We start from the raw sequence: 8,498 nt of genomic DNA, 5'->3' as shown, positions 1-8,498 counted from the left end.
TCTCTTAGATGACTCGTCGAGGTTAACATCGTCGGTTTTGCTAGTGGAACCTTAGGAATGACTTACAGCTGACGTTGAACCTTGATATCCGCGCCCTACAGTTTTGGACAAGCGTCCTTTGCGAATATCGCTTTCGATCGTTGTGATAGGCTATTGATGTGACTCATATTTCAGCACATTTAGTCACCGAATTAACCTCGTTCCTATGCTTTATAGCACATAATTGGGTCATTTACAATCTTTAGTTTCCCATTTTGCACATTCTTTGAGGTTTTGTCTCCTTGGTAAGAAAAGAGTGCTAACCTTGCATTTATGAGGCGGAATGGAGCTAAATTGATCGCATCTAATGACCAAGAATCAAAGAGAAGACAATACTAGAGGCCTAAGTAGATAATAAGGTGAAATAGGCAATGATCAAAGGATCCTTGCATCCCCGAAATGATCCTTGCGGATTGTTTAGGAGGAAAAAGAAGAGAAGCTGTCTGCCCAGGAATCCGAGCGGATCAGGCATGATCCAGGCTTCTCACAACACCAGGATCCGGGCGTCTTGTGCCCAAGACGAGCAGGGCGCAGCAGTTTGAGCTGGGCATCTCTCCCTGGATCCGAGCGGATCCTAAGTCAGAGAGCCCGTGCCATAGCACAGGACGGGCGGACCGTGGCAAGACTAGCACGGGAATATGCTCATTTCCTTCTAGAGGAGCATTTCCTCAACTTTTCTTAGGGACTTAATAGTCATTTAAGCCCTTAGTAACCCTAATCTTTGTACCTAATCTTTAGTATAAATACCCCTTTGTACTACCTAGATTAGGAGGCTCTCTTAAGCAATCTTAATCCATCCTTAATCACTGTAATTCTCTCAAATTAGTCTTAATTTAGTTGTAATACAATTCTCAATATTAATCACATCTTAATCCTTCCTTAATTTCTCTATTGTTATTCCTTTATTTTGGGTAATTAGAAGATGATTTGGGTTTATTTGGAGGATTTAAAATCTTTCATCAATCATCAAGTACTTCTATTATTCTTGCTTTATTATTTGGAATCATCTTCATAGATATAATTCTCCCTTAATCTTGTTTAACTATTGTTAATAACTTTCATTTATTCATCATGTTTTGCCTTGTTAGTATGATTGACAACCTTATTAGCATGTTAAACTTGATAATGAGTGAGTAGTTTCCTTAGCTAAGGTTAATGGGGAATTAGGGAAAACCAACATGAGGAATGATTCACGCTTAAATCTAATATGTTTTCATAATTAAATTGCTTGCTTGTTGTGATTTCAACTTATGCACATGTTATGTTTGATGAAATGCGAGCCTATGAATCCTTGCATTTTTTTACCCATCACCTATGTTTTCAATGAGACTTGTAAGCTTATGCACCAATTCGAGCCTCATTAGACCATGCATATAGTTGAATAGGAAGGATTAAGTCGGCTTGTAGGTGTTGTACAATCTGATCGATTCGGCTCCGGGACCCAAACCTTCCTAGGGATTGTAAGCTTATACATCAACTCGATCCCATCACAACAATAAGTGCTTGCTATATAATAGTGAACATGTTTGTATGCTCAACTCCCATGAATTCCTTATGAACCCATGACACCCTAGTGCCATTAATCAATTGTTTACACCCCTTTTAATCATCTTGCTTGTTTTCATTACTTTAATTTTATCTTGTTGATTAGTTTAGTTGATCTCCTATCTCAACCCAAATAGTGACACCCTAAGACACGACCATTTGCAATTGAAAATCCTACATCAATACTCGTCTCTTGGGATCCGACATTTACTTGCCTCTTTGCTAAGAGTAGTTTGTAAAGTTATAAATATTGTTTTGGTTGGTAGCTTTTGACGACAAGTTTAAACCGGACCAAAAATGGCGCCGTTGCCGGGGACGGTGTTAACTTGATTTGATTTTCATTAATTGTTTTTAGTTATGTCTTTCTTTACCTTGGGGATGTCAATCTCCTCAATGTTGTTCTAATTATTTTCGAGTTGTTTGATATTTTGCATGACTAGGAGATCACAAGGTAATCCATTACCTATTGATCTTGAGATTGAAAGAACCTTAACCAACAATAGAAGAGTTGCTAGAGGTACTTTAAGAGGTATTGGAGAGATTGTAGACATTCAACCAAATAACATTGAGTTTACCAACCCTTTTGCAAGAGAAGTAGAGGACAACCCAATACAAAATCCACCACAGAATCACCCCACAATGCCTAAATTTTCATCACATTCCGTACCAACCGAGGAGAACCTACCAAATGGTACTCCTACACCACCACATTTAACCGGTAATTTCATTGCCAAATCCGCATTCATAAAATTAGTTGAGAGAAGTCAATTGTGGGGATGCCTAGTGAAGACCCTCATTCACATATGGAGACTTTTTGTGACTATTGTGATGCGATTTCTTAAACTGGAGTTACTTAAGATCAAATATGATGGGTATTATTTCCTTTTTCTTTGATTGGTACCGCAAAGCAATGGTTGAAGATCCTAGACAAGGCTACGCTTGGTATTGATTCATGGAATAAGTTAGCACTTGATTTCTACAAGAAATTCTATCCTCCGGAGAAGACTAACATGTTGAGAGCCCAAATCACCGGGTTTAAACAAAGGTATGAGGAATCTTTGTATGAAGCATGAGAGATATTTAAGGACACTTGTCATTCTTGTCCACACCATGGACTTAGCGAGTGGTTCCTTGTGCAACAATTTTGGAATGGTCTATATGAAGACTCCTGCAACATTCTAAATATGGGATCCAATGGTATGTTTACCGAAGTTGATGACAATCAAACATGGTCTAAAATTGAAGAAATGGTGGTTCATAATTCACAATATAGTAGGCCTCGAAAGGACACTAGAGGAGGAAAGCATGAGGTAGATTCCATCACTCAATTGGGTGCTCAACTAAGTGCTCATATTGACACCATTAATTTGAAGTTTGAGAAGGCCATGGCTATGCTTGATGAAGCTTCCAAATCACTCAAACAACATGTTAATGCTATGGTGCAATCATCCTCAATTCCAAGTGGAGTATGTGAGAGTTGTGGAACTTTGGGACATGACCAAAGTGAATGTAGGGGAACAAGTGAATGCTTTCCAAGCATACAAGAGTGGCACCCCTTATTCCAACTATTACAATGAGAATACCAAATTCCATCCCAATTATTCATACAAAAGCCAAAATGTTCAAAACCCCAACCAACATACACCCCACCTCCAATGAGAAATCAAGCTCAAATACCCTTTTACAACCAAAGTCAAGGTTATCAATATCAACCCTCTTACAATCAATCCAATGACCAAGGCTTTGATGTTCAAAAAGCGGTCCTCCAAATGCAAAAGAACCAACAAGAATTTTTCACCCAAATGCAAAAAGATAGCCAAGCCAAAGACATCACCATCAACAACATACTAGCCCACACCAAGATGCTAGAAACCCAAATGACTCAATTAGCATCTTCTAGCTCTCAAAGACAAAAGGGGCAATTACCACCTCAAAGTAATCCCCCAAGACATGAGTCGGTTGGTGCCATCCATTTGAGGAGTGGTACAAGATATGAAGGGCCGAAGAAGCCAATTGATGAAGATATTGTTGATGCTAGTGACAAGCAAAGAGTTGTGGAAAACTTTGAGGAAGAAGAACCCACCATCCAAGAAGTTTCAAAGAATAAGAATGAAGAGAAGGCTAAAGAGCCTATTGTGATTAGACTTCCATTCCCAAGTCGTCAAGCTAAGCCTAAGTTTGATGAACTACTTGGAAAGTTCATGGAGATTGTGAAGAACTTAGAAATCTCAATCCCATTCACGGAATTGATCAATCATGTTCCGACCTATGCAAAGTACATGAAAGATATTCTTACCAATAATAAATCCATCCGGAAGCAAGAGACTATTGCATTCACTAATGTCAGTAGTGCTATTCTTGAAGGAAGTTCCCCTCCAAAACACAAAGATCCGGGAAGCCTCTCTATTCCATGCACCATTGGTGACACTACAATCAACAAAGCATTATGTGACCTTGGAGCAAGTGTGAGTGTCATGCCATACTCGGTATGCAAGAGGCTAGGAATGGGAGAACTCAAATGCACTAACATTACTCTCCAAATGGCGGATCGATCAACAAAGATACCTTTAGGGGTATGGGAGGATGTGCCCGTGAGAATTGGCAATTTCTTCATCCCGGTAGACTTTGTCAGTGTAGACATGGAGAAGGATTCCAACATTCCTATCATTTTAGGAACAGACCGCGGGAGCGGTAATTGATGTGAAATATGGAGAGCTTACACTTGAAGTGGGGGATGAGACAATAACTTTTAATCTTGACAAGATAATGAGAGCTCCCCGACTACATAAGCCATATTTCATGATCGATCATTATAGTCGAGAAAGTGATAGGAAGAAGTTGGCATCTCAATGCAAAGATCAAGCTATGGGTAAAGAATCACCACCCATATGGAAGAAGAAAGTGGACAATCCTCAAGATACACTATCGGAGAGCAAGGAAATTTCAACAACAATGAGAGCTTGAATAGCTCACCACCAATCATGACAAGTAAGGAAGAAGGCCTCATTGGCCATGACAACAAGAAAGAGGACTTGTTTTCATCAACTCATGATACAATTAGAGAACAAGCTAGTGAAGTATGTGGTCTATTGGATGACAAATTTGAAGGATTAGTCAATCCTTACATTGGCAATGCTATGACCTTTAACCAAGGCTTTGGTGATCAACTTGACTCAAGTCACCACCATGAAGAACACAATGTGCAAAGCTCTATTGAAGATCTTTATAATGAGAATGAACAAGCGTTTGACTACTTCTACAAGGTGTTGAGCAACATCAACAACACCTTGGCTATGCCCCCTTGACATCTCATTCTGGTAACCTGCACTCAACTTGTCTCTCACCCTGCAGACTGCTTTCCATCCCCAACTAAGATCACCAGAGGACATGTAATCAGACCAGGGTGTACCTTTTAAGTAGACTTGGTGAACCCACTTAACCCACATCTTATCAGGGTTACAGTAAATCCACCACACCAGCTTACCCATGGCTGCAACATTCCATGAGTAACTATCCCTAATACCCAGTCCACCCTCAGTTCTAGGAGCACAAACCTTTTCCCAGCTCACAAGAGGAACTCTCATCAACTCACTGCTACCATCCCAAAGATAACTTCTACAAATGGCATTCAGTATATTAAGCACACCTTTTGGAATGATAAAAATGTTGACCCAGTAGTTATATAATGTCGTGAGTACTGAGTTAACAAGCACCAACCTGCCAGCATACGAGAGTTTCTTTGAGCCAAAACTTCTGATTCTACTTATAAGTTTCTCAACAAGAATCTGACCTTCTGCTTTTTTCATTCTCCCTGCAGTGATGGGCACTCCCAAATATGAGAATGGAAGACTACCCTCAGAGAACCCAGCCACTTGCAAGATATCCTGCTTCACCCCAAAGATCCACTCCATTGAAGTAGGCACTAGTCTTAGAAGGACTCATGAGCAAGCCTGAGGCTTTAGAGAACGTAGCAAAGGCCCTTAACAGCACCATTATAGAACCAACATCCCCTCTACTAAAAAGTAACAAATCATCAGCAAACCTGAGATGAGAAAGCTTAAGAGGAGCACATAAGGGATGATACTTGAACTTCATAGTGTCTGTAACATATGTCAAAACCCTACTCAAATATTCCATTGCTATAGTAAAGAGGAGAGGAGATAAAGGATCACCTTGCCTCAACCCCTTTTTCCCTTTGAGAAAACCAAACATATCTCCATTAAGCACCAAAGAGTAGGTTGCAGTTCGTACACCCTCCATTACCAGGCCAATAAACTGTCTAGGAAAATTCAAGGCAATCATCATCTTCTCCAAGAAGCTCCAACTCACAGAATCATACGCTTTCTTTAAATCAACCTTGAGAAGAAATCTAGGGGAGACAGATTTCCTATTGTATATTGTGATTATATCCTGACAGATTAAGATATTTTCAACAATACTCCTTCCTTTTATAAACCCTCCCTGATTATCACTTATAATATGAGGGAGCACCTCAGACAATCTCTTGCACAATAATTTGAAGATGCACTTATAAACCACATTACAACAAGAAATAGGTCTAAATTGTGTAACATTTTGTGGTATTTCACATTTAGGAATAAGTGTAATAAGGGTATGGTTAAGTTGTTTAAGCATTTTCCCAGAATGGAAAAAATCCTTAATAGCAGCACACACAGTCCCCCCCACAATATCCCAAGAGTCTCTAAAAAAAGCACTAGTGTATCCATCAGGGCCTGCAGCCTTATGGACAGGAATAGAAAACATAACCTCCTTGATTTCCGATCGAACAGGAGAGACATCAACACAACCTGGTGATCAGAATTACAGCACCTACCCATTTGAACAACAGACTGGCTAATAGGAATGACAGCATCAGAGGATCCAAGAAGGGAATGATAGAAATCCAGGAAAACACCCTAGATTGTTGCAGGTTCATCACATATTTTACCCATAGTATCCTCAATTCTCAACACTGTTTCTGATTTATTAGTTGTACAAATATACGTTGACGATATTATTTTTGGTTCAACTAATAATCGGTTACGCAAGTATTTTTCAGGTTTAATGACCTCAGAATTCGAGATGAGCATGATGAGAGAACTCAAGTTCTTCCTTGGACTCCAAATCCAACAAACTCCTGAAGGGATTATGATACACCAACAAAAATACATCAAGGAGCTAATCAAGAAATTCGGTACGGAAAATTCTAACTCTAAGCCGACTCCTATGGGCACTGAGAAGAAGTTGACCTTGGATGAGAACGGTAAGTCTGTCGATGAGACGACTTATCGAGGTATGATTGGCTCACTACTTTATTTAACTACAACTCGTCCGGATATTATGTTTAGTGTATACGTATGTGCTCGATTTCAATCGTGCCCTAAAGAATCGCATATGATCGCAGTTAAGAGAATCTTGAAGTATTTGATTGGTACATCTAAATTATATTTGTGGTATCCTCTTGAGTGTAATTTCGATCTTATAGGGTATTCAGATGCAGATTATGCAAGATGTTCACTTGACAGAAAAAGTACTTCCGGCATAGCGACGTTTGTTGGACCGTGTATCATCACGTGGGGGTCAAAGAAGAAAAATTCTGTTGCATTATCTCTCTTTGAGCCAGTACATTCTTCTTTGGTATGTTCTCAACTTTTATGGCTTAAGCAACAACTATGTGATTACGGTGTTAATGTAGGGTGTATACCTATTTTACGTGACAACACAAGTGCTATCATTATATCTAAAAATCCCGCACAGCACTCACGAACTAAGCATATAGACATTAGACACCATTTTCTACGGGATCATGTAGATAAGGGCAACATAAGACTGGAATTTTGTAGTACAGAGAAACAATGGGCTGACATTTTTACCAAAGCATTGGCTAGAGAACGTTTTGAGATTTTACGATTGGAAATTGGTTTAATTGGTGGCAACTAAACTTGTCACAAATATTTTATTCTCTATATGACTGACTAGATTTGACGAGATTGTATGACTGTGTCCGTATTTTTCATTGCACGTTTATTTATGTCAAATTTATATTATATTATGAGAATATTCCATTTTCTAGTCATATATATCTTAAGTTTTATTATGAGCCAAAAGTCGTAATCAATTGTTCCAATTTCTTGCCAAAACCGAAATTCCCACAAATTTATCTCTTACCATATCTTACCATATCTCAATATATCTTGTCATATCTTTTAGACAAATTACCCTAATCACTTGTTTATATTATGGTAAATATTTTTTTAAAAAAAAAATCAAAAACTTACCTAACTCCTCTCCACACGCCACCTCCACTATCCTATTTCCCTTAAACCACTATTACCATAATTAATTCCATGCTCCCATAAATACTTCCTCCTACCGTCACCATCACAAACACAACACCCAAAGACCTTCCTTTTAGACTTTTCTACACACTCAACCTCCAAAATCCTTTCATCATCATGACCCCTCCCTCAACCCGTTTTCACTCGCCATCAACTCGGTCCACAACTCGGACCGGGTCCTCCAAACCTTCATGCAACAAAACCTATGTCCCTATCAAAACTCCCTCACCTTCATCAAACCAAAAACCAACTAACCCCGATCATAACCGGGTTGATCCTAACTTAGAAGGGAAAAGACGGAAGTTAAATAAAGGGAAAAAGAAGGCCGTGGGGTTTGAAGATTCGGTGGAAGAAACTGAGGTTGTAGCTAATCAAGAAGGTCATCAAAGGACGATGTTTCGAGAATACATGCCGAATGCAACATCAATGGGGCTTGATAAGCTTCGACTCACCGCGAATGAAAGAACCCGTGTCAACTATGTTATGAGATACGGTATTCATGGTGGTCGTATTTATTCCGAAAAGTGGTATGGAAAAATCGAAGCCTTACAATTCTTTAAGGACTTCTTGAATTTT

The 8,498-nt window shown here is 39.2% G+C and overlaps 1 non-coding gene across 1 annotated transcript; it reads right to left on the bottom strand.

Annotated features, from left to right (window-relative positions):
• Positions 1-2,594: 2,594 nt before the first annotated feature.
• On the bottom strand, positions 2,595-2,701 carry LOC141625469 (small nucleolar RNA R71). The gene has a single exon (XR_012535247.1). It is a non-coding gene; the product is annotated as a small nucleolar RNA R71 (small nucleolar RNA).
• Positions 2,702-8,498: the final 5,797 nt, after the last annotated feature.

This window comes from Silene latifolia, chromosome X, assembly GCF_048544455.1.
Source record: "Silene latifolia isolate original U9 population chromosome X, ASM4854445v1, whole genome shotgun sequence".
NCBI lineage: Eukaryota > Viridiplantae > Streptophyta > Magnoliopsida > Caryophyllales > Caryophyllaceae > Silene > Silene latifolia.
This window is presented reverse-complemented; position numbering and strand designations above follow the sequence as displayed.